The sequence below is a fragment of the Vidua macroura genome, chromosome 5 (genome assembly GCF_024509145.1).
Source record: "Vidua macroura isolate BioBank_ID:100142 chromosome 5, ASM2450914v1, whole genome shotgun sequence".
Taxonomy (NCBI): Eukaryota; Metazoa; Chordata; class Aves; order Passeriformes; family Viduidae; genus Vidua; species Vidua macroura.
This window is the reverse complement of record NC_071575.1, coordinates 59,574,841-59,598,114: the sequence shown is the minus strand read 5'-3', so window position 1 is coordinate 59,598,114 and position 23,274 is coordinate 59,574,841. Positions and strand designations below refer to the sequence as shown.

At 37.2% G+C, this 23,274-nt stretch overlaps 1 protein-coding gene and 1 long non-coding RNA gene across 2 annotated transcripts in view; one reads left to right on the top strand and one right to left on the bottom strand.

Annotated features, from left to right (window-relative positions):
* COG5 (component of oligomeric golgi complex 5) overlaps positions 1–23,274 on the bottom strand; it is a 173,601-nt gene that overhangs the window by 106,079 nt on the left and 44,248 nt on the right. The window lies entirely within an intron of this gene.
* LOC128807705 (uncharacterized) lies at positions 2,839–4,545 on the top strand. Its single transcript, XR_008437252.1, has 3 exons — positions 2,839–2,919; positions 4,293–4,321; positions 4,409–4,545. It is a non-coding gene; the product is annotated as an uncharacterized LOC128807705 (long non-coding RNA).

Genomic DNA, 23,274 nt, shown 5'->3' with positions numbered 1-23,274 from the left:
TGGCAATATCGGTACCCTAAGAATATACTGCTATTTTTCCATAGTGAAGAAAAATTACAATTTTTGAAGAAGTTACTAATTTAAATTCTAAAAAGTCAACAGGTTTAAATGATACCCAAGAGTTCTGCTGGGATTTAAGTATGCAGAAGAAGAGAGACTCCATGATTTATCAAGAACTATTACACATGTGTGCATTGGTAGAAGATGTTTATGAAGCTGAAGCTAAACTGCTATTGGCAATATTTGTTTCTGTTATCTTCCATGGTCTTAACTGAAATGTTAGTTACAGCAGTAGCTACTGGACAGGAAGGACATCCTGTTGGCTTCACCTGTATCTGAACCAACAACCCAGGATGCTGCTTGGCCAAAATATGTCAATTGGTTTGTTTTGGTCAATGCAGCTAATTTAAAATCAAAGCCCTGAAAAGACAGCCTGAGATCCCAATAGCTCAGGAGAAGACAAATACTCACCCTTTGATGAAAGCAACCTAGGGTTTTACATTATATCTCTAGTCTCAAGGTGAAATAAGCAAACACCCTACCTTAAAAAACAGGTCTGCTGCTTGGAGACACTTAAATTTGCCACACAATTGATGCATATAGAGCAGGTGGGGAATAGCAAGAGCAGGCAAATTTCTAAGTGTTCAAACTAGAAGCTGATGCCTCCAAAAAGAACCTTTGCTTCTGTTCTGTTTTAATCAGACTAATTCTCCACTTAAGCAGAAATGACTGTCCAACACTCTGCACCAGGCACCAAAGTACTTGCTGAAGCAAGCCTCATATTAAGCATTTAAATCAAGTGAAAGCGATTCCACTACTGCTACTATTAAACAATATCTTACAGCTATCTTATGCAACTTGAGCTCTTCAGAAAAAGGTGTTAATTCCTATCAAAACTTCATAGATTACAATGCCTTGTAAAGTGTTCAAAATAAGGATGTAATTGCTCTATACTAGGTGCCATACACAATGTCATGTATTTTGAATATACTTTTAAAATTATTAATTTTGAATATTAAATTATTAATTTTGAGGTTTTTTTCCTGCAGGTATTATTAATTCATTATTAAAGAGGAAGAAAAAAATATTTTACTAAAATGCCAGTTAGTTACAAAACTCTTTCTTTTCCTATACGGCAAAATTCCTGCAAACGTTTCTTCAGTGAAACAACAGAGAATAAAATCTGTCTGTGTCACTGGAGTGCCATCAAGTTCCTATGAAATCTGGTCCTTATTTAAGCAATTTCTACCATCTTAAAAATTAACAACTTGTATGCATAATACATAAGATTTCAGTTCTTAGCTGTTTGAGCAACATTAAGTGAGTGAAAACTGTCCTGCTGGAGACAGAAACTGAGTGGGGCCCCTTGGCTCTGTATTTGTTTGTTTTCTCAGACAGCACATTAACACACTCTTTCTGTTTAAGTCCAGAAAAGGAAATATTAGACAACCAGTTATAGTCTCTGCTAGATGTCTCTAGTGAAGGGGAAAATGAAAAATAAAAACAAAGCAAAGCACTTCTCAGCTCTTCATTTCAATCCAAGACTGGTTTCATTTTAAAGAAATCAGGTCAACAGTACCAAAAACAAACTGGTGAAAAGTACACAAGTCAAAGAAAGCAAAACTTTAAATGCTCATTTAAACACAATTATCTTGTACTGTAAAACAGACCTGTCATGTAGGTTATATTATTACAGAATGGTTTGGTCAGAAGGGGCCTTTAAGGAAAACATAGTCCAACCCCTCTGCATGGGCAGGGGCACATTCCATGCTGTCATGTTGCACAAAGCCCTGTTAAGCCTGACCTCGAACACTTCCAATGATGGAGCATCATCTTACCTGATCAAAGCTTTACTTCAGAAGAACACTGAGAATTCAACACTAGAATTCAGAGACCATGTAGGTATGAAAAAATTGAACATTTTCTAGCATGTAAAAACAAAGGGAAAAGTTTTAAGTGTAAAGGCAGGTTGGAATAAGAAAGAATAAATTGTCATCCTGCACTTGGGATCAGCTTTGTTTCCTCCAAAAGATTGTTCGTGGTTTTTTAACAGAATATGGTTTATGTTAAAATATTTACTAGTGCTTTAATAATCATCTATGTCCAATCCTATCTACAGAGGAAGCCTGCTGCTTCTCTCCATACTGCCTGCAAAAATATAAAAAAACACACACCCTGAATTGAGAACAATTATGAGGGAGCAGGGAGGAAGACTGACTAGCTATTTTTAAATTAAATTAAAGCTGCATTTAAGTTGTCTTGATGGAAGAGTTAATTCCTACTGCTCTCTGGGCTGGAAATCAGATGCCACGCAGGATCTAGAACTGATGGAAATGAGTTTGATATCTATTTTTATCATCATCACTGACTTAACAATGAGCACCAAATTTTGGAGACATTCCTGTGAAAATGCCATGATTCAAAAAATAGCTTAACACACCAAGACAAACACTACTTAGGTCTAATCACAAGTTATACCACACAACTCCCACACTCACTTAGGCCTAAAGCAAGAGTTGTTGAACTCCTTTAAGGTTCCCCCTCCCACGCACCATTAGATCTCCCCCATCCCTCCCCCTCACCCTTGAATACAGACTCACAACCTTACTTCACCACGACCTACTAAACCTGCTACTTTCTTTTGTGCCCTCCAAGGGGAGCAGGCAGCAGCCCCACATCCAGCTGGTGGCTGCTTAATGCCATTGTTAGTAACCTGGGTGACAGGACAGAATTAACCCTCTGTGAGCTTATGGGTGATAGCAATTTGAGGAAGTGCTCAGTGCCCTGGAGTGCGGGGCTGCCATTCTGAAGAACCATAGCAACCTTCAGGTAAGGACAGAAAAAAAACATTATGAAGGTCAACAAAAGTGAGATAAGCCCTGTTCACCTGGGATGGCACAGCCCTGTCCACACAAGCAGGTTGGGTGCTCACTGGCTGGAAAGAAGCTTTCAGAAAGAGACCCAGTGGACGGAAAATTTAACTTAAACCAGCAGTACATCCGTGTGGGAGAGGCTGCCGGCTGCGTACCGGACTTGTTGCATCCTGGGTTTGGGTTCAGATTAGGGGTTCTGACGCACTGCCACTCAGACTGGGTGTACCCCAGCAGGTTGAGGGAAGTCATTATTATTATTTGGCACTTGTAAGGCCATTGTACTCCATGCCTCCCAAGAAAACAGAGGCATTGACAAATGAGTCCAATAGGAAACCACCACGACAGGGGACTGAAGCATGTGAGTGTAAGGAGAGGCTGAGAGAACTGAGTCTGCTAACCTTGAACAGAAATGGTTAAGAAGAGATCTAACTGCATCTTTTGCTGCCTGACAGACAGACCTTCCTCAGCGGTGCACAAGAGATACAGGCTACAGCATGAGACATTCTAGTTAGACATGGGGGCAGAATGCTGTACTTATGGTTCCATACACCTTACCCATGGAGGATATTAATCTGCAGGAATTTACACATTGTATTTTAATATAATTAAAATTGAAACAGTGGAACATTAGGATCTAGAACTCTAAAAATCGCCGTAAGCTTCTTAAAACAGGCTGGTTTGAGAAAACTCCCTCAAGAGCTCCCAAAACATTTTCAGTAACAAAAACTGCATTTTTTTCTAAATTCTCTGTGATAAAATACGCATGAAGAACTGTAACATCCATGCCATTCATCAATAGTACTTGAGTGGAACTGAAACCAACTTCACCCTTAGTATTGTATCGTAGCTATGGCCTAGAAATCAGAAAATATTCAAAAGAAAATTTCAAAATGGACTTTCAAAATTAAACTTATTCTGGCAACAATGCAATAATACCTCTACAAGTCAGTACTCCTCTTGGTCTTTTTTTGGAGCAAAGTAAAAATAAAATATGTTGCCAGTAAAAATCTAGTTGTCCTATTTCGGTTTTGAACAGACTTCATAGCATCACAGATGCAAAGCAAATGTACAGCATGTGTGAAAGAGACAAAAACAGAAAGGGGGACAGAAAGGTAGAATATGGAACAGGAGAGAGATGTAGCCCAAGTGGGGCATTACAGAACAAATGAACTTCAGCTTTAAAGAGTTGAGAATAACAGAATGATGAAAAATAACAGACAGAAAATTATGAAGGAATGTAGTGAAAGGATAAAACTACAGAGTCGTTCATACAATTTGGTTTTATTAATCTGTAAGAGTAATTTAGTGCCATCATATGCTTTCCACCTTGACAACTTCCTCCCCATCTAAGTCCACAACTTTGCACTGCTTGTTCATTAACAAGGCCAATGGTAATGCTCATTTGTGCTCATATTTCAGGAGAGCATCCAAAACTGGAAAACAAAGAGGTGATTAAAGCTTGTTTTTAATAAATTTAATGGAGACAGTAATCAGGATTTTTACTGTCTTGAAAATATTTCTTGAAATCTCAACAGGTGAACAAAAATTAGCCCTTGAAATGGAGCCTCATATCAGAACATAAAATGAAGCAGGATGAAAAGAATGTACTCTCATATTTATCAGAGATAATTGCATTGAAAATATATTGCAACTGCACCATAAACCCACGTAAAAGAATTATGCCCTTCCAAATGGAGTGGATGAAGTAAACCATCTCTTTTCTGAACTAGGAAATTGAGATAAGGACTCACCTAAATGACGGTATGTGACTTTGGCTGTCTTTTGTTTGCCTAAGTTAGCGTCGCAACTAAAGCCATGAAAGCCAGCAAAATAGTTATGAGCAGAGAGATGCAAAATATAACCTAAATTTACACGTTGGCCTGAAAACAGCAGGCAGCTTTTACATCTTATTAATTCGTTATCGTTCAATAGCTAAGTAGAATTCCTCAATATAGAGCATTATGTAAACGTGCGATGATTCAGTTTCCATCAGTACTATCCCATGTAGCAAGAGACCATGCCATGATAAAAGAAAATGAAGGAAAATGATGATGTGTCTCAAGAACCTTAGTCAGAAATAACTTCTTTCAAACATCCCACCAGTTGCGGAGAAGGCAAAGATGGCTGACTCTTCGCTGAATCACTGCCTTCGAAGGAGGGCAGGGGAGATTTTGGTTCATTTCTGAGTTTTAATTAATGATGTCAATGGCTATTAACCTAATTTTTGAATACTTTACACTGGGATAAAGGCATACATGAACAGCTACAGACTTACAGGTCTACAAGTCTACAATTACCATCCTGAACTAATGAGTTTGCATTAATTTTTTTTCTTTTTGGTGAGATATAGCCTACGTTTTTTGAGTTTATATCATTATTTTTGCACTAATACGTGTATCCAAAAATACAGATTGCCCATGAGAGAACACAGGTAATTTCTAACATACACTTGTAAATGCCAGGAGACACTTTAGAATCAGTAGTGCTACAGAGCTATACATTCAAAGTAAGAAAAAAACTCATGCTATCTTGGCCCCTGCATAAGGGGAAATACTACTTTTTTTCTTTACTACATATATAAAAGCTGCAAATATTTCTTTCATATTCCTCTCTTCTTATGGGTCTCTCCTGCCTCTTTTCAACACCCACTATTCACCCTTTCATACTTACACCTTCAGGAAAACACTTCTGCAAAAGCAGAACTGCGTTTTCTTTAGTAACAGCTATGTTAACTCCCTCAGTACTCTAGAATATATGTAATTTTTGCCTTCAGTAAATGCATATTTAGTTCCTCCCCCCCCTCACCTGTCATATCATTAATAACTTCCTGCAACTGGCTGCAGATTTACCTGTTTTTATCGTCTTTAGAGTCAACACATGTTGCATAGGTTATAAATCACACAGGTTTTATGTACCTCAGATACTTTGTAGGAGAACAAAATGAACCTTGTGTTATACAGAGTGTTTCTGTAGACACCTTGAACGTAACAGCAAAATTTTAAAACCTCTTGAAATATATCTTATCTCCTACAGCAAAATCTTTTTTGAAATTTAGAGATCAGCCTATGGCAGAAACCTGCCCAGTCTGCCAGAATTCTTGCCAGTTCTTCTAGCGATAATAAAACTTAGCAACAGTACTAAAAAAAATAGGCAAGAAAAGAATGCAGTTTGAAAGCCAAACTGAACCTAACAGTGTTCATATTCTGACACTTGCATTTGAAGTTAGTCTGCACAGATGCCTGTCTTTTGACCATTCAACTGGAATAGTATTTAACCGCAACACAGACCAACATCAGTTGCCTCTGAAGATTCTTTAATACCTTCTATTTTGTACAATTTGTATAGTGAAATAAAAAAAAAGTTTTAAAACCTTTCTTGTCCCCTCTACAATATTCATTGCAACTTGATAAGTTATCTAGATAGAAATTGATAAACTATTACTCTCACCCTTAGCACTTACTGTAATGCTTAGCTGTACCTGCTCTAACAAGAACACTAGAAAGGTGAAGGAAATGTCACATCCCTCCCAACCTACCCCACACGAGCTGCTCCACGGCGTTCACCACAGCCTCCAATCCCTACACATCACACACTCAAATCATCGCCCAGCTGCAAACACCACTGGAAGGGAACTGGAGCAGCCCACCTGCACAGCTGCTCCTCAAACACAGAACAAAAGGGAACAATCTCCTACAGCACACTCCAGGACTGGCATTACACAGCTGTGGCACATACCTTTTCTGCTACCTGTGAAAGTTCTTTGGCAACCTAGAAAAATAGTATGATCCATCACTATTAGTCTTCCATGTACACTGACCATGATTTTCTACAAAAACCACACAGAGTTAAAATTAGTAATCACATGCATGTATGAAGGTTTAAAATTACCATAGATTAGGATTTCACAGAAATGTACTTGTCTTCTCAAAATGACTAAATATCAGTGTAAACAGAGAGAGAAGCCATTGTTTTTATTCTATTATTTCAAAATGGATAAAAACGAAAAGCTAAGTCTTCTCTAATACAGTACTGATGACACATTTGATTTCTACTATCATTAATGTCACAGAGACATAAAATTAAAAATCAGTATCTATTGTAGCCGAGTTCAAAGTAATGAGCTAAATGCTAAAAATATAAATCCCTTTTTTTTAAAGTTTGCATATCCAAGGAAGCAAACAATAAGTTCAGGCAAGTCTTTCAGTCATTAAAGGCATAAATTGTTAACAGATGGGTGAAAACATTTAATTTAGCAAGTAACTGTTATTAAATAAATAATGCGGATATTTTCTTTGTAGAATTTCATAATTATCTATGAGCCACTTCTTATTACCTACATCTGTCAGCCAACTGTATCTAATAATTAACACAAAAGAGTTGAATGGACAAAAAAAATGTGCTGCTTGAAGAATAAAATATGTTTAGCAATTTAATACTTAAAAATAAAATTGAGAAAACATACAGATGCACTGTGTACTCTTATGATTCTATCATAATTTTTATTACAGTTCTAATTTTAAATAATATTTAGTGTGATAAATTCTTCTCAAGCCTTACAAAGCATAATTTGTGACATTTACTGCTGTTAGTTATGAATAATTTCAAGATCAGGAAAGAAACAGAATCTTCTCTAAAACATTAATACTGTTGAAATTAAACACCTTTTCCTTCAGGAGAAAAGAAAAGAAAAAAAAAAAAAACAGGGAAAAACCAATTTTTCAATAGCATATACTAAACTTTCTAATAGGAACTCAATCCCGAAGATATTATTACATTGCATCACAATTAAGATTCACATTTCTCCAACATCCAGAAAGTGTGTTTTGCCAAGCAAAAAAAAAAAAAAAGAAAAAAAAATCAAAACCAGAAAATAACTTCAGAAGAAAATTAAATGAAGATTGTCAAGGGCCTTCAAAATTAATGATATTGATATACTCAAAACTATTCATTATTGAAACTCTGAAAATCAAGAAGCAGCAGCAGCAAAGAGTATTGACTTGAAACATGACAACACATGCAATTCTAATATGTGAAACTTATTACTGTCAAATACGTATCTCTGTGATACCTCAGCAAGCAGTATATAATCTCTACTGACAGATCCTAAGAGAGAAGCTGCTAAACGAGCTGCGGTCTTGCCTATTAGCTTCCATGACTTGATTTTGCCCTCAGCTCCTTAGCCAGGCTCCTGCCAAGCTCCAAGCTCCTTCCAACACGGGGTGCTGAGCACAAAGCATGGACAACTCGGAAACCAGACGCTCCACAGAGCAGCAGTTCACAGTTTAGCAATATTATGAGCAACAAGTATTGTGGGTACTATTATGTTCAATAATCCTCACTTTCTGTTTCTTTTCCATTAATTATAAAATAACTCCTGGAACTCATGGAGGCATTTAGCAATCACTGCTCCCCACGGCAACTGAAACATGCGCTGCATGGGGCAGCAACTTTGGTCTGTGAACCTGCCACCTGACAGTTTCATTCAGCGCTTTTTTGGGCTTGTAATGGGAGAGGGTGACTGTTCATTGTGTTCCTTTGCTCCTCTTGCAGCATTCATGATTCCATGTACCTCAATCATAATTGCCCCTCAGCCATTTTAAGCTCACTTATAGGGGGTTGCCACTGACAACTGAGTGACATCTCCACCCTCACAGTATCACAGGAGCGTTTGCCATGTATTCCTTCACTGGATAATCTTGGGGTTAGCAAGTAATGGATTTACCTAACACTTCATAACTATGTCTCTGGCACAAGAATCCCAACAGAGTTACTGATGAACAGCAGGCACGCTCCCTAACCACAGCAAAGCCAGTAACAGTGCTGAGCGTGAGCCTGACTCCTCTGAGTACTTAATGACTCCAAACACCAAGCAATGGAAAAAGTCCTAAGTTCTCCCAACTGAGAGAAACAAGTCTGTGACCATTCTATCAAGGAAAACTTTTGATTCACTTAATTGATTTTATGATCTTCGCCATTTTATTTGCAAATTAAGGATATGAAAAAAGACTTTTCTGTTAGAAAAAAATACACAAGGAAAACATTGCAAGATGAACATCTGTAGAAATTTATGAAGTCTTGGGTGCCTCAGGTACAGCTGCAACTTACTTTCTGTGTGTTGGACCCTCTTAAAAAAAAAAAAATTAATAAAAGAAAAGTAAGAAACAGCCAGTCAGGAAAAAGTTAGAAGTCCTAAATTCATAAGTATATCACACCGAGACACATGAAAGCTGCCTTGCTTTTGTGGCTGGATATGGCCAGAAAGTAAAGAGCAGTAAGAGTGGCTCCAGGATACTGGCTCCACAAAACCAACTTCCACTAAAGCAGCCAGAGGCATCAGTAGACAGTCTCAGTCTCAGTATGAAATCTGGCTTGACTGCAGTGCCCTTAAGAAGAGGAAGCAGTTTGGTTTTGGATGCTTCTGTACTTATTGGATTGTTGAAATGGTGAGAAAGTGGCAAACAGGAAGTATCACAAGGGCCGTAAGGTGTAACTACTCCAAAAGAATCAGCAAGACACAGCAGCACACTGGGGTCAACAACAGTCAATCATTCTCAGTACAAAAAGCTTTTTTCAAGGCTTGAGAGCCTGAAATACTGAAAACTTCCAGCTACTGCACATCTTAAAGAACATGGCTGTCTTGGTACTTGCATCACAGAAGACCTGCGGCATGGCAGAATGGACAGAGCTCAGTGACAACCACTGCAAATTGCTGCTTGCAGCAGGGCTCCTCCCACCATGTGAACCCTATTACATCACTACTTTTTAGTTCTTTCTGTTTTCTGATTCAATTAAAGTCATTGCAAGTAACTAAAAAGGCAGGATTAGCTGACTGCATTTCAGGAGACATTACACAGACCATATTTGTAAATAAAATGGCTTTTTAGGACTGGTTGAAATAGAGGATCCTAGCAGAGGCTCATGTTAGCAGTGACCTTTGAGAGGCAGAGTCACCCATCAGATCAGCAGCCCTGGTTCCTCCTGTGATGGCCAGCACAGCCACCAGCAGGCTGCCAGGACAGCTCCCATGGACCTCAGCTCCTTCACTCTCCAAAAGCAAGCACTGAAGAGGGAATAAAGCTCTGGGACTACAAGAGTACAAGTGCTCCAGATTTTACATTTGATTTACACAAGTGATCTGACAATGAAAAGTATAGTCTCTGCAAGGCATTGACTTAAAAAATCCACATATTTATGCTATCATAAATGAGAATTCAAAATTAAATGCATTTTATAAGACATTTCAGTAACTGCTTGGAAGCAGCTATTGCTTCCTCTTTAAAGAAAAAATATATTTTGATTATGTCATATTATGTTATGGAATAATTTCAGAGGGAAAAGCAAGTAAGGCCTATTTGTCACAAATTGGATGAAAACTGGAATTCAAAATGCCAAACATTCTCAGAAAGCAACAACTCCAAGTTTCATCTTCTAGCTCTCCTGAAGATTCATTTTCAACCACAAAGTTAATTATGTTTGATCTAAATTCAGTGAGCAGTGTTAGGGATCAAGGCAAATTGCTGGAGTAAGGGGAAATCAGACAGGTCTTCAAAGTCATTCTAGGTAAGACAAAGCACTCCTTAGGAACATAAGGCTTCAATAATAAAATTTCGTATTTGATAACAGGAAATAGGAAAATAATTTCATTGGCTCATTTAGAAAATACCAGTTTTCCATCATGTTATATACAAGTAGTGACTTGTAAGAAGAAAGGAAAATATAAGAGGGGTTGATGGGTGAGTATTTAAAAATAATTGCTCGAAGTTCATACGCTACAAGAAATGACGGCAAAATTCTGTATGAAGTCTGTTGCAAGGGTAAAAATAAGTAGAACATAATTCTCATTTTAGAAATAGAATGAGGCAAAAAAACTGAAATTGAGTATCAAAGGCCCTGCAGCAACTAAGAGGAGGGATGTCTGTGTGGGCTGACAGAGGGAATCATTTAAAGTTAATAAAATACACAAACCACCAAAAGTACATTTCTGAGAAAAGAAAAAACAGGAAAAGAAAAAAAATCCCCTTGGTTCTTGATAAAGCAGAACATTTCAGAATACTTCTACATGCATCATGTCTTTGAGGAGTCTAAGTAACATTTGAACATATGTTCTTCCTTCTACCTTCACTCTCCAAGTAATCACTCATGCTGCTGTGTGTCTCAGTCTCCCCCATCCTTTGCCCCAAGTAAAACTGGAAAACATGGTGCATAGTCAGGAAAGAGGAGGCAGAACTTGGAGAGGGGGAGAGAGGGATCTAACCCCTCTTTCCTTCCCTAGAAAACAACAGAGGGAGGCATCATCAACAATAGAGTTAAGAGCTAAAAACTGAGTCAGTCCTCAAGAAACCATGGCATATTTCTGTTTCCAAAAAACATTGGTATGCATGTTTTACTGTTTCTCTGAACTTATTCCTGAACTTCTACAGAACTCTTGCTCTGCACTTCCCACATTTTCAGTGTCCTGAAAACTAAACAGGATCTATAAAGTTCAGGTTCTCAAACTTTATTGTGATAATAACATCTAAAAATGGATATACATAAAAGTAGGATGAGATTTTTCAATCTCACATTGCACAAGCCAGCAATACAGTCATGGAGGCAAAGTACTGACTTTCCCTTTCCAGAGAACATGCAGCAGCTGAGATAGATCTTCAGAGGTATTTTTTGAAATAACAGGGGCATGGTATGAGGAGCCTGGGCCTGGTAACAAAGGATGCTATAGTATCCCCACTTTCAGGTGACATGCTTTATGGAGAAAGGCTAAGGAGCTGTTTTTCAGCTACACTTCTCTCACTGCCTCTTCCTGAAAGTGATTGCTGCTGGCTCCCCTCCAGCGAGGGCTTGAGAGGAATCAAACGATTCACGGGTGAGAACTGCACCGAGAGCCTGCAGGCAGAGGTAAGACAGAGAGCATCTTAATGAGGAAAAAACTGCAGATCAGAGATTTCTCTCACGTAAGGTAAAACATACTGGAGACACTGAAGAGACTTGAGAATTACTGGACACTGGAGGATTAAATTAAAGGATTCTCCTATTCCCTTTCACACCGTGAGGACAGGGGAAAAAAGAACCCCAAATCTGCATACACCTTTTAACCAGCATTCCACCAAATTGCAGATCCAGAAAACTTCCAAACATCTCTTGTTAGAAGGATTCTGCTTTGCAAATGTGTTTAGAAATTTATAACTACCTGACTCATCTCCACCACAGAAGAGCTATTTAATGGTGTATTACTTGTCACCTGTTATCAACAGTGTCCTTTGAACCCAGTTTGAGACTACAGAGCACAACATAAATCTGCCACAGCTTTTTGGCACTTCCTGCCAAGTACTTGCTCATACTCTGCAAAATTATGCAGACTATTAACCTTACATAAATTTTAGAAGTCTGGGTCTTCCCAAAGAACATGTAGAGGGCAGAGTCATAAAAGTTCTTCAGAGCAGTGACCAGGACCAAAACAGACCAGGAAGAACCATTAAACCTCTACCTGAATTCAGGTACAGCAAGGTTGTGCATTTCCTGTACAAGAAAAGGTACTGAAAAAAAGTCCATGAAAAACAAAAGGTGCTGCAACACCTTAATAACTCTCCATAAGCTCTTCTGGAAGGAGAGACATAAACCTGTACTTCATCATCATAGCTGAGCATTTACAACAAAGGGAAAGCACAGCTCTTTGTGGATTCAGAAATAAATTTACCAGATAATCCTAAATATTTCAGTATGAAACAGCACATCAACCCTAACAAACATTTTCTTTATCTACAGCACAAGGTTCCTAGAAGATACAGAAGTAGTTATTGTAAGATTTATACTAAGTCAAATATTAATGTAAATATTTCTAAGAAGTCTTAGTTTCTAGTTCCAACTTAATTATTTTATAGACTTACTTAGTATGTTATTGCTTAATGTGCTTAAAATGTTTTGACTAGTTCAGTCAATGTTGAACAAAGAAAAAAGAGTGCAAATGACTTAAGAAAACTGTTCTTCATCTGGAAACGGTTTTCCAACACACAGTGATAGGTTTCCTGCCCATCTGTTAAACCAGCCCCATCAAATTGTTTTGAGGACAAAAAAGGGGGATAGAAAAAAAAGTCTCACAGTATTCATCATGACTCACCCAGTATTTTTCACTGGCTTTGCTTACTAAAGTGTAACAACGTTGATTCTATATTCTATTCTTAATACATATTAAGTCCAGCTCTAGATAAGGAATTTTTCTTAGTGCACCATCCTGGGATGAAGTGAAAGGTCTACAGCATTTTTATGCCAAAAAAAGCCTAAGTGTGGAAAAGGGCTTTTGTTGGTGCAATGTATCCCATTTCACTCCAGAGCTAACTTAGCCTGACTTGGCAAAAATGCATTTACACCATTACACGTATGCTGAAAGGAGTATCTGGAAGAGCCGTGACAGGAAAACTTCTGCAGTGCAGCCCAGACCGAAGCCACCCAGGCACCTGAGCACCGAAAGAGCACAAGGCCAGGGCACTGCAGCGCGAGGCTCTGCAAGAGGCACTCGCTTGGATTTGCAGCCGGCGCCCCGAGCACGCACCGGCAGGCACACAGAGAGCTGAGAATTAAGAATGATGCTGTCACACAGCAGTGCACGGGCTGCTGCTCAGCAAAGTCTATTATAAGCAAGCTGATCTTCAGCACTGCTCACACTGCGATCAAACTGCTCTGCTGTGAATTAATATTTCCCCAGTTTTCAGAGTAAACAAGCAAACAAAGAAACAGAAGAAAACCAACAAAACCTCCAAATAAACTACTGAACAATACCTGACACTTTGAAATAGAGATACTGAGTGTGTGCAACTTTCTCAAGAAGGTCAGATCATTTAATATGGGACACTTGGCTATAGTCAGTTGCTTGGTTCTGTAGATGAGCTATTCTTCCCTTAATGGCAGTAACAGTACAGATATCCAGTAAATTAACCCAGTATGTTAAAAACAATATCACAGCAAGTGAAAATAATTCAAATCCAATTCAAATTACTCCATTAAATGATTGCATGGGTCTCATAAAATGAAAGTACATCAAATAAGTAGAAAAGATCAATAAGACCAAGAAGCAACTGCATATTGATTGAGGAACAAAACTGCAGATAATTGTCTGATGCTTCACCTCAATTCACTGCTTCTGCTCACACAGGAAGGCTCCTCTCCATGAATCCCTTACACCCTGTCCCAGCAACTATACCAACTGCCACTCACTTTTGTTCTTCTCCTATCCTGTAAGTTTTAAAAATAGCATTAATACTTATATTAGATGTACTGTATTTCTACTGGTTCATGACATTAACACCTAATTTTAAATTCAAAAAGTAACAATAGGTGCTTGGTGGATGGATGAAGGATGGAATTTTAAGTCAGCTTCTGACAGAAAGGGGATATTTTGTGCTGCTAAAATAGCTAATGAAGCATAAAAGAGTTTTAAAAATACTGATTAAGGAAATCACAATAAAAATTAGAGGTGTTCAGGGAAAAAAAAATTTATCAAAATTTCTTCAACATATTATGTTCACAGAAGAGTTCCAGCTCAAATATGAAAATGGTTGGAAAGCTTAAGGACTCTGCAGATCTTGGGATGGAATAAACTCTACAAAGAGAGAAAATAAAGATGATCTTTTACATGGGAAAGCTGCTCTACCATTGACTCTTAGCATTCCAGTTCCTCAGAGTTTGTCTTTGGCATTTCACCTTTTACTTGGTTTTTTAAATTAGAATGTATTAAAAGGCCAACAGAATTCAATAGTGTTAACACATTTATGCTTTATCAGACTTGTAACCTTATTTAAAAAATCATCTGAGTTTATCACCTTTTATTAAACTCTTTCCATTAGTAGTTACAGAAAATCAGTTATAAAGGATGATAAAAAGAACGTGCAAACCTTGCTAGCAAAATGGCTGTGGTCAATTCTTGTCTCAGTCCATGCAAAATTAATTTTCTCATCCACATTTAGAAAAATGTATTTAAAACCATAACAGATACCATGGCAATCTCAACCACAGCACGCAAATCACACCAATAGCTATGTGCAATGTCAAAGGAATACTCTTACAATAGACATAAAGAAAAAATTGACAAAACTTGTTTCCAGAAGTACTGCTTAGACTTCTGATTGTCCCTTTTACTTGTTATGTCCCATATTCAAAATTATTCTGGCATAAGCAAATATTCAACTGGTCCAGGTTATGAGTCATTCCATTTACTTATTCTGAGTCCTGCCATAATGTCAACTTTCTCCTACCCCACTTTTGCTGAGTCTTCAGGGACCTCCATGGAAAGATAATAATTCAGACACCTACTTGTATATAACATGACCATACTACAGATTTTAAGAAAGGGAATATACTGATCTGGTACTAGACACCAAGTCTCTTGTGCTTCAGTTCCACATCAGTCAGTTTTTATTCCAGCTGCCATTGCTCCCTCCCTTCCACATCTCCCAGCCATGTCATCTCCTCCCCACCTGTGCACCCATACAAGCATTCTGCTGAAAATGACCCCAGTAGCTTACAGCCACTGCTCAGCATCAGCTCCTCACTCCTCTGGATATACCTATGAAAGTAACAAGCACCTGTGCATGGCAGAGATGCAAGGAGAACAATTTATATCAGTTCACCAGAGATGGAAGTCAGTCTTTAATCCACTGAGTGTAGGAAGCTTCACATTAAAGCAATAAAAAAAACTGAACTCTGTAAATTCTGTATCTGAATCTGTAAAGTTTTGGTTTGTACGGACATCAAGTTTTCACTACCTTACTCTGATTTCCATTTACTCAGTAACTCATTAGCACTAATTAGCACATGCCTTCAACATATAAAGAAGTTATGCACAAATTAGTTGTGGTAAAAGCACTAAAAATTTCAAAGCAGAAATACAAATTCTTTAGAGAACAGATCAGAGCAGAGCAACAAACTTGGATAGAAAAACTATCAGATTATCTGGTTTTGAAACAAGCACCTTCAGTAAGGATAAACTGTGGGAAAAGTCTTCAAATGGCAATTAGACAAGTTCAGATTATTCACATAATAATTGGTATCAGCTTTTTTCAAATGTTCAATCACTGCTCTTCCCAAAAGAACTAAGGTGGATCCTATGTATATTCACAGTAATTCGCTTACTTAATTCAGCTATTTACTCATGTTTTAGAGGAAGAGGGATTGATTACTTGGCAAAGGAGAGGGATAACGTTAGTGTCTTACAAGCCAGTGAAGAGCAGCGGTCACTAACCCCTGGAGCACTCGCAGTCTGTGGAGCAGTGATCAGCACTCACTCCACATCAGGCGAGCCAAGCTCTCACTAGCCTGTGCCCAGTCCTACACCCAGCACTGAGGCTTTACTTGCCCCTGAAGCTGTGCAGGGTATTAAATGATCCAAGTGCACAGATCTCATCAGGATTAGGCCTTCTGTGATCCTAACTGCTCCTAAGAAACTATCCAGTATTGATTCAATACATTTTAGCATGCTGGTTGCAGAGCAGAAACAAAACCCAGCACTATCCCCTTCCCTGGGGAGCTCTTTTTTTATACATGCATAGCTTTAGTTTCTTCAAGCAGATACTGATTAGTAAGGGCTATGTTTGGTAAATGTAAACATTATAGATAAATATTCTGGTGAAATACACTTCTTAAATTCTATAAAAATATATTATTCAACCAAAGAGGATTCCCTTCTCCACTCCAATTACACATAACTAAACACAGGTGACTTTTTTTTTACTCTAGTATTTTACTATGAGGATGGAAGAGGACAGGTCAAAAGATTTCTATGGAGAACAGGTCAGGAATAACAGTACTGGCCATGAAAGTGAGTGCAAAGGCAAGAAAGCATGACAAACATCAGAACATGGCAAAAAGGATGACAAGAACATCAGGTAAATAGTAAGCACCACGACCAAGAAACTGAATATAAAACTTCAAAAATTACGGTAGACGCCCATTATAGAATAATTTTAATGAACTTGCAACGACAGTATTTCAGACTAATTTAACCAAGGAAAACTAAATGAAATCTCCCCGAAATAAAATAGGCTATACAGATGGAAGTCTAGTACTGTGGGTTTTACCTTTGGGAGTTGCAGCCTGCACAAGATTCTATTCTTTCATTACAAATCTGTTGTGTGGGGGGCGGAGGAGGAGTAACTGTGTTACAGGGATAAAAAGAATAGCACAATTGTTGTAAGAACATCTAGTTTTCTCTATGTATTTCTATCCATCACAATCCATCCTGAACTTCACATCTATTTTTTCTCATTACCTTACCCTATACTGTGTCAGTAAAGGATATTTTAATGCTGGGGGGAAAGCACTCCATAAATAAAAGTCCCTGAAGAGGACATCACAAATTCATTAGTGAAGATCATTAAACAGTGTTCGTTTTATGTGAACAGAGAAAACAAAGAGAGCTGATCAAGCTCCATCAGGAGAGTGAGGAGGACTGGCAGGAATAGCAGCTGTGCTCGAGCTCAGATTGGATTCGTGTTGGCAGAACTGTGAAATAAAGCCTGCAACATACTGTGCTTTTATGAATCCTGCTTTCCCAATAAAAGGCACCCAAGGAATTTAATGCTTATGTTTTGCCTTTCATAGGCTGTTTTACTTAGGATGGTTTCTATACAACTAAATTTATAGAAGTCCAAGATGCAATTATTTAGACATGCTGCTCCTTCTAACGGTGCCCTCTAACACATACACTAACACAGCCTCATTCATCTGAGTATCTCCAAGTGCTTCAGAAATGCCAATTGAACAGATGCCACGAATCTGAAAAACATTACTGTCGGAAAATTTTCTGCTATCTGACTTGGTTAGAATAGTATGTTTTATTATACAGTAGAAAAGGTCAGTGCAAGAAGAAGAGTCTCGTTTAAGCTGTACATCTAAAGTATTTTCTGTGTATCAATTTTAATAATACATTTTTCACAGTCAATTATGCAACAGTTGAGTTCCTCCCTTACCAAGAAAAAAAAACCACTAAAAACTAAATAAAAATACTGAAGAGTTTCTTAAAAACTAATTTAAAACCAAAAAATTATGTGACACATATACAAAAACCTAAATTTCAGACAAATACAGAGGTATATGAAAGACACATGAGTAAAAGAAAAATCCTTCTTATTTTCAAAGAAATGTGAAAATATACATTTAGGATTACATTTAATAGAAATTTATGCATATTTGATACCCTGGTCAAATGAAAAAACTTAAGCCATTTTATTTCATTGAATCTCTAACTTCTGGGCATAGAATATAAAAAAGGAAGAAAAACCTAAAGAAAGAAAGGATGGAGAAATGTGTAGGAAGATCTCAAAGTACATAAATATAGTGTTGTTCTTTGTGTTCCCATGTAGAAAGTATGAAAGTAGGTCACCTATTATGCATTACAACAGAGCGATATAAACCAGCTTCTTCTGACTACCTTGGTAGGGGAAATGTTTTTGAGTATAACATTACATAATATACTGGTGCAACTACCTCAACCTGCTTTAAATAAGTAACACTTCAGAATTTGTGAAACTGATGAACCAAAACTTTCACAGCTCAGACTTTCAAACCTGAAACTGGGGCTAGAAACAGAAGCACAAGTCCATAAACTTCAAGATTTCAATGACTTCCTATTCTCTGAGCAAGAATTCAGAGAACTTCTCTACGAATGGGATCACTGCACTTGTGCTTTCTCAAGTGGGATCACTTATACAGGCAAACCGAGCGTAACTATCTTCTTTCTACAGGTATGTATACCAGTCCTTTTTTTCATTTACCCTCTTTCTGAACCAACCTCATAACCCTGATTTCTGTGCTACTATAGAACAGTAAACTATTATTTTATAAATCAAGCTTCAGATCAAAAGGAAGAAGGAAGTGTCATTCACTGCAATTCAGAGGCAGGTGAAAGGGCTGCAGTGTAATGTTCAAAGACAGAATTGCCTTTTCTTTGTGCTTTTCTTAGGTTCTGTCTAAGCAAGCTGCCAATTTATTTAATCCATCCATGAATGAAGGTAAAAAGGATTTGTCCAAAATGACACATAGTTTTAAAGTAGAAACTGTAAAACATCTTTGCCTGTTCAACTCCCTTCAAGACTAAAAATAAACTTCTCCAGACTTAAAAATGCTCTAATTGATTCAAAATCCAGACTGGTTTGTTCGGTCTGAGATCCAGATCACTCTACTCAGAACTCAATGCATAACTATTCTAACTGCAAGTGTGACATAACAGTATTATAGAAACTTTAAATAAACATACAGAAAACCCTACCATCCATATATCTGCTTTATTCACATGTTCAGCAATCACCAGTAAGGAAATACTTACTTCTAATATTTAGTATTTTACTAGAAAGCCAACATGGTGCTTTACATTTCACCAGAGACAGGTGTGTGTGCCTTGGTAATACATATAGGAGCAGTATTTATTATATTCACAATGGAAGAATTATAATTTTGTCTCTCATATTACCATGATCAACTACAAAAACAGGTTTTTTTTACAATAAGCACCAGCTTCATGCAGACATCAATGAAGTCATTCTAGTAGTTATGGGAACTAGTGCATTAATTAATATTTTTAAATATATCAAAGATCATATCTAGATTACTAACAGAAAGGAGAGCATAACCTCACCACCATTTCTTCAGTAGTGCTTACTTTAATGTAAGTTCAAGCATGGAAATCCTAAAAAGAGCCTGAGAAGATAAAATTTTTCAGATCATTTAAAAACTATGCACAACTATACACAATGGTTTACACTCAGACGTTTCCTTCTTCAAGTATGAGCAAGTTATCACTCTGTAGGCACTGAGGAAGGACTACACTCTATGTTTCAAACAAATTAATATTTAATAAATAATGAAAGAAATTTTATGTGTTATATGCACTGTTAATTTTTTCAATTGTAATTGTAAAACATCCTTTGAGCAGTGGCAGTTTTTTCCTTGCTGCCATTTTCTGCACAAACGTGATGGGGTACCATGGAGACTTGTATATTTTATTATTATTAAGGGAGAATTGCTTAAAATTCATTTTAGCATATTCTGTTTAAAATCTTATCTTGAAATGGCAGTATTTTGAGTCAATCCAGATTACGTTGTCCAGTAATTTTTCCTCCAGTCTTTAAAGCTATCAGTATTTACACAGCCAATAATGCTCAGCTTTAAACAGCTAAAGAAAGGAAAATACCATATTCAGATGCAATTGCTACGGCCGTTCTCATGATATTTAAAAATGCATTTGATACATGAAGCTTGGAAGTGAAATCAGTTTCCCTACTGCTTTTCAATCATCATGCAAGGTTGCAGTTTGTAAAATTGCTCACAAACCATAGAGACTATTTTTTAAATAACTTTTAGAAGGTAGCACTTGTCTACAGTTCCCATCTTAAGATCTCACAGCATTTTTGGCTACCATTTTATGCACTTTTATAAAGGGAAGAAGTTGAATACAAAGTAACTTGTCTAAGAAGCAAATTTAACTTAAACCCAGTGACCACACAAGTCCTGTGAACAGCGTTAGAACAGAAATATCATTCTTTGTCTCCTACCTAATACCACCTTAGGATTTATTCCTATGTTTCATCCATTCCCAGCTGATTAATCATTTTTGCCCCAGTTTTTTTTTCCTCTTTGACTTACTTCTACCCATGAGTAGAAATGGAGAGTTAGGCAATCTACCAAAATGGGAGAAGTGAAGAAAAGAACCTTCTTACACCTTCAACTATAAATCCGTAATTTCTTTAAACTTTAGGAACTGGCTTTGTTACACAAAGGAAGATCCCAAAGCATGAAAAATTTCTGCACTGAAAAGGTGATCAGGCATTGGAATAGGCTGCCCAAGGAAGTAGTAAAATTACAAACCCTGGAAGTGCTCAAGAAACAACTGGACATGGCATTTAGTGCTTAGTTGACATGGTGGTGTTTGGTCAAAAGTTGAACTTGATGATCTTGGAGGTCTTTCCCAACTTTAATGATTCTATTATTCTATTAAAAATATAAAAGAAGGCAGGAATGCTATTACTTCATTGTTCAAAAACCTAAATTTTATCAGAGATTGAGATCTTAAGTAGAACTGTGTCCATCTTTTCTCCTTCCCAGTAACTACTACTTCTGATACTTTTAAGCAGAATAAATAACACTACTACTTCTGATACTTTTAAACAGAATAAATGTTGAAAGAAAATATTTCGTTAAATGGAAGAGAGGGGGGAAAATTATCTCCGCTGTCAAAATTAATAAAACCAGGGTCAAAATGTCAATTCAAACTACAGCTTGAACCAATTTTTCTATTGCTATTGCAGCATGCCCATCCTTGTAAAAGAAGTTATTTTGGAAAGCCTTTGGGCTAAGGGTACATTTTCTCAAATTCACCATTCTTTCTTAGTACCTTTGCAGAAGCATGATTCCACTTTGAAGAATGCACTATGCATTGGAGCATCTCTATTTGAAGAATTCAACAATTACATTGTTTCTGTTGCCAGAAAGAGTGTAATTTGTAGCACTTCAGTGAATCAAATCATTTTTATAACCATTTTATACTTTTTATACACATACATGCATTCATACAAAATATAACTGTGGTACATCTATCACAGAAGTTATAGAATACTCTGCACATAGTGTTCAGCTGCACATGTCAGGCTCACATGGAGCACTGCTTGTCATGGCAGTGGTGACAGCAGTTTTAATCAAGTCAATCACAGATTTCCTCAAGAGCTGTCTTGTGCCAGCTGAGTCAACACCCCAAAATCCCAGGTTTGGTAGAGGACCTGGAACAGTGCTGAGAATGCCTTGGGTGGTGGACACAGCAGGCATTTTGAGTAGCCCTGTATGTATCAGCTAAACTGAACAGCAAAGAGTTGGGTACAGTAATTAAAACTATTTGGATATGGTTTTCTTCTCCCAGAAGAAGCATAACAGAATTTTCTCATTTAAAGTTCAAATATCATTCAAATATCAAAACAAATAATAAATTACTAACTCAGTGGGAATTCAAAAGCCAGAATGCAGTCAAAGGAATAATTTTTTCTGTTCAGAGGGTAAAACAATAGCTGTCTGGCTGCTTTCTTGAGCCTGTCAAAGAACAGGCTGACCTAATCTGTGAGCTGCTCACACTGTTCACTGCTTTGATATCTAACAAGCACTTCCTAGACAATAGTAATCAATGGAAACTGTAAGCTATACATTAATCTGTGAATGTGTAATATTTGTCAAAAGAGAATCCAGCTTCTTGCACTATTTTGCAGGTGCTAAAATTAATTAAAAATAATAAAAGCTCAAGCTGTAAAACTCAGCCACATTCACATTTATTTCTAATTTCTACTATTATTCCACAGTGTCAGTAACCAATAATGCTATCCTAGAGTAGAATATCGCTGCCAATTTTACAAGCAGAAAAATAAAAATTGGTTTTTCCAGAATTAAAACTGCATTTCTTTCCATTTATTTATTCATTCATTTAACAGATGCATTAGCCAAGACTCTGCACAAAACCGGAATATTAAATTGTATCAGCTGGATGTATTTCTAAAAAGAATCTAAAAAATTAAAAAGATTAGTGATTTGGTGAATTCATTTCTTCAGTATCTACATCTAGCAACTCTCAGCAATCTTCAAACGTACTTTGAAAATATAGATGCTTTCAGGCTAGCACAGAAAGAGGAAATCTTTGCATCGTAATCACAGATTTAAACAAAGATTTAAAATTACAGATTAGCAATTTTATGTGGACTCTCTACAATCCACAGTTCCCTCTGCAGCTGCTGGTTCATGGAATTTTTGGGATCAATCCCATTTCCATTCTCATTTCCTTGTGCTGTGGATCAAATCTACTCAAGGCAATTTTGTGCCCAGCTGATCACAGGATGCCATTCAGCCAACTGCCATACATGGCAATCATACCCAACAGAATTATATTGTGGTACCAAAGTGAAGAAACACTGATATTGCTGAAGAATTTTGTCAAAACACCCAAAACTTAAAGCAAGGTCACAAGTCAAGCTCTTAGCAGCTTCATACAAAAGCGACCATGAAATTCAACACTCAACATTCTCTGTCTATATATAGCAAAAGATCATTAAGAAAATGAAGAAAGCCTATATAAATAAATCTGAAGAGCAGCTCAGTCACCCTTGCAGCAATTCTCACCATTTCCCTGTCCTTGTGTGTGACTCCTTTAGTTCTCATCAAATATTCATGTGACTAACTCCATGCCTGGCTCATCCTCAATAGGTGTCTTTTCTTCTTCCTTCAGCCACATCACGCACACGTAAAGTGGCACTGGGAAGAATGAGAGAAGGGGAAATGCACCAATACAAGGCACCTAATATATTAATGACAATTTCTTTTCAGTATGGCACAACCCAAAGTACCACACATAAAAACATTATGTCCCGTTTGTTCTACTCATAATATT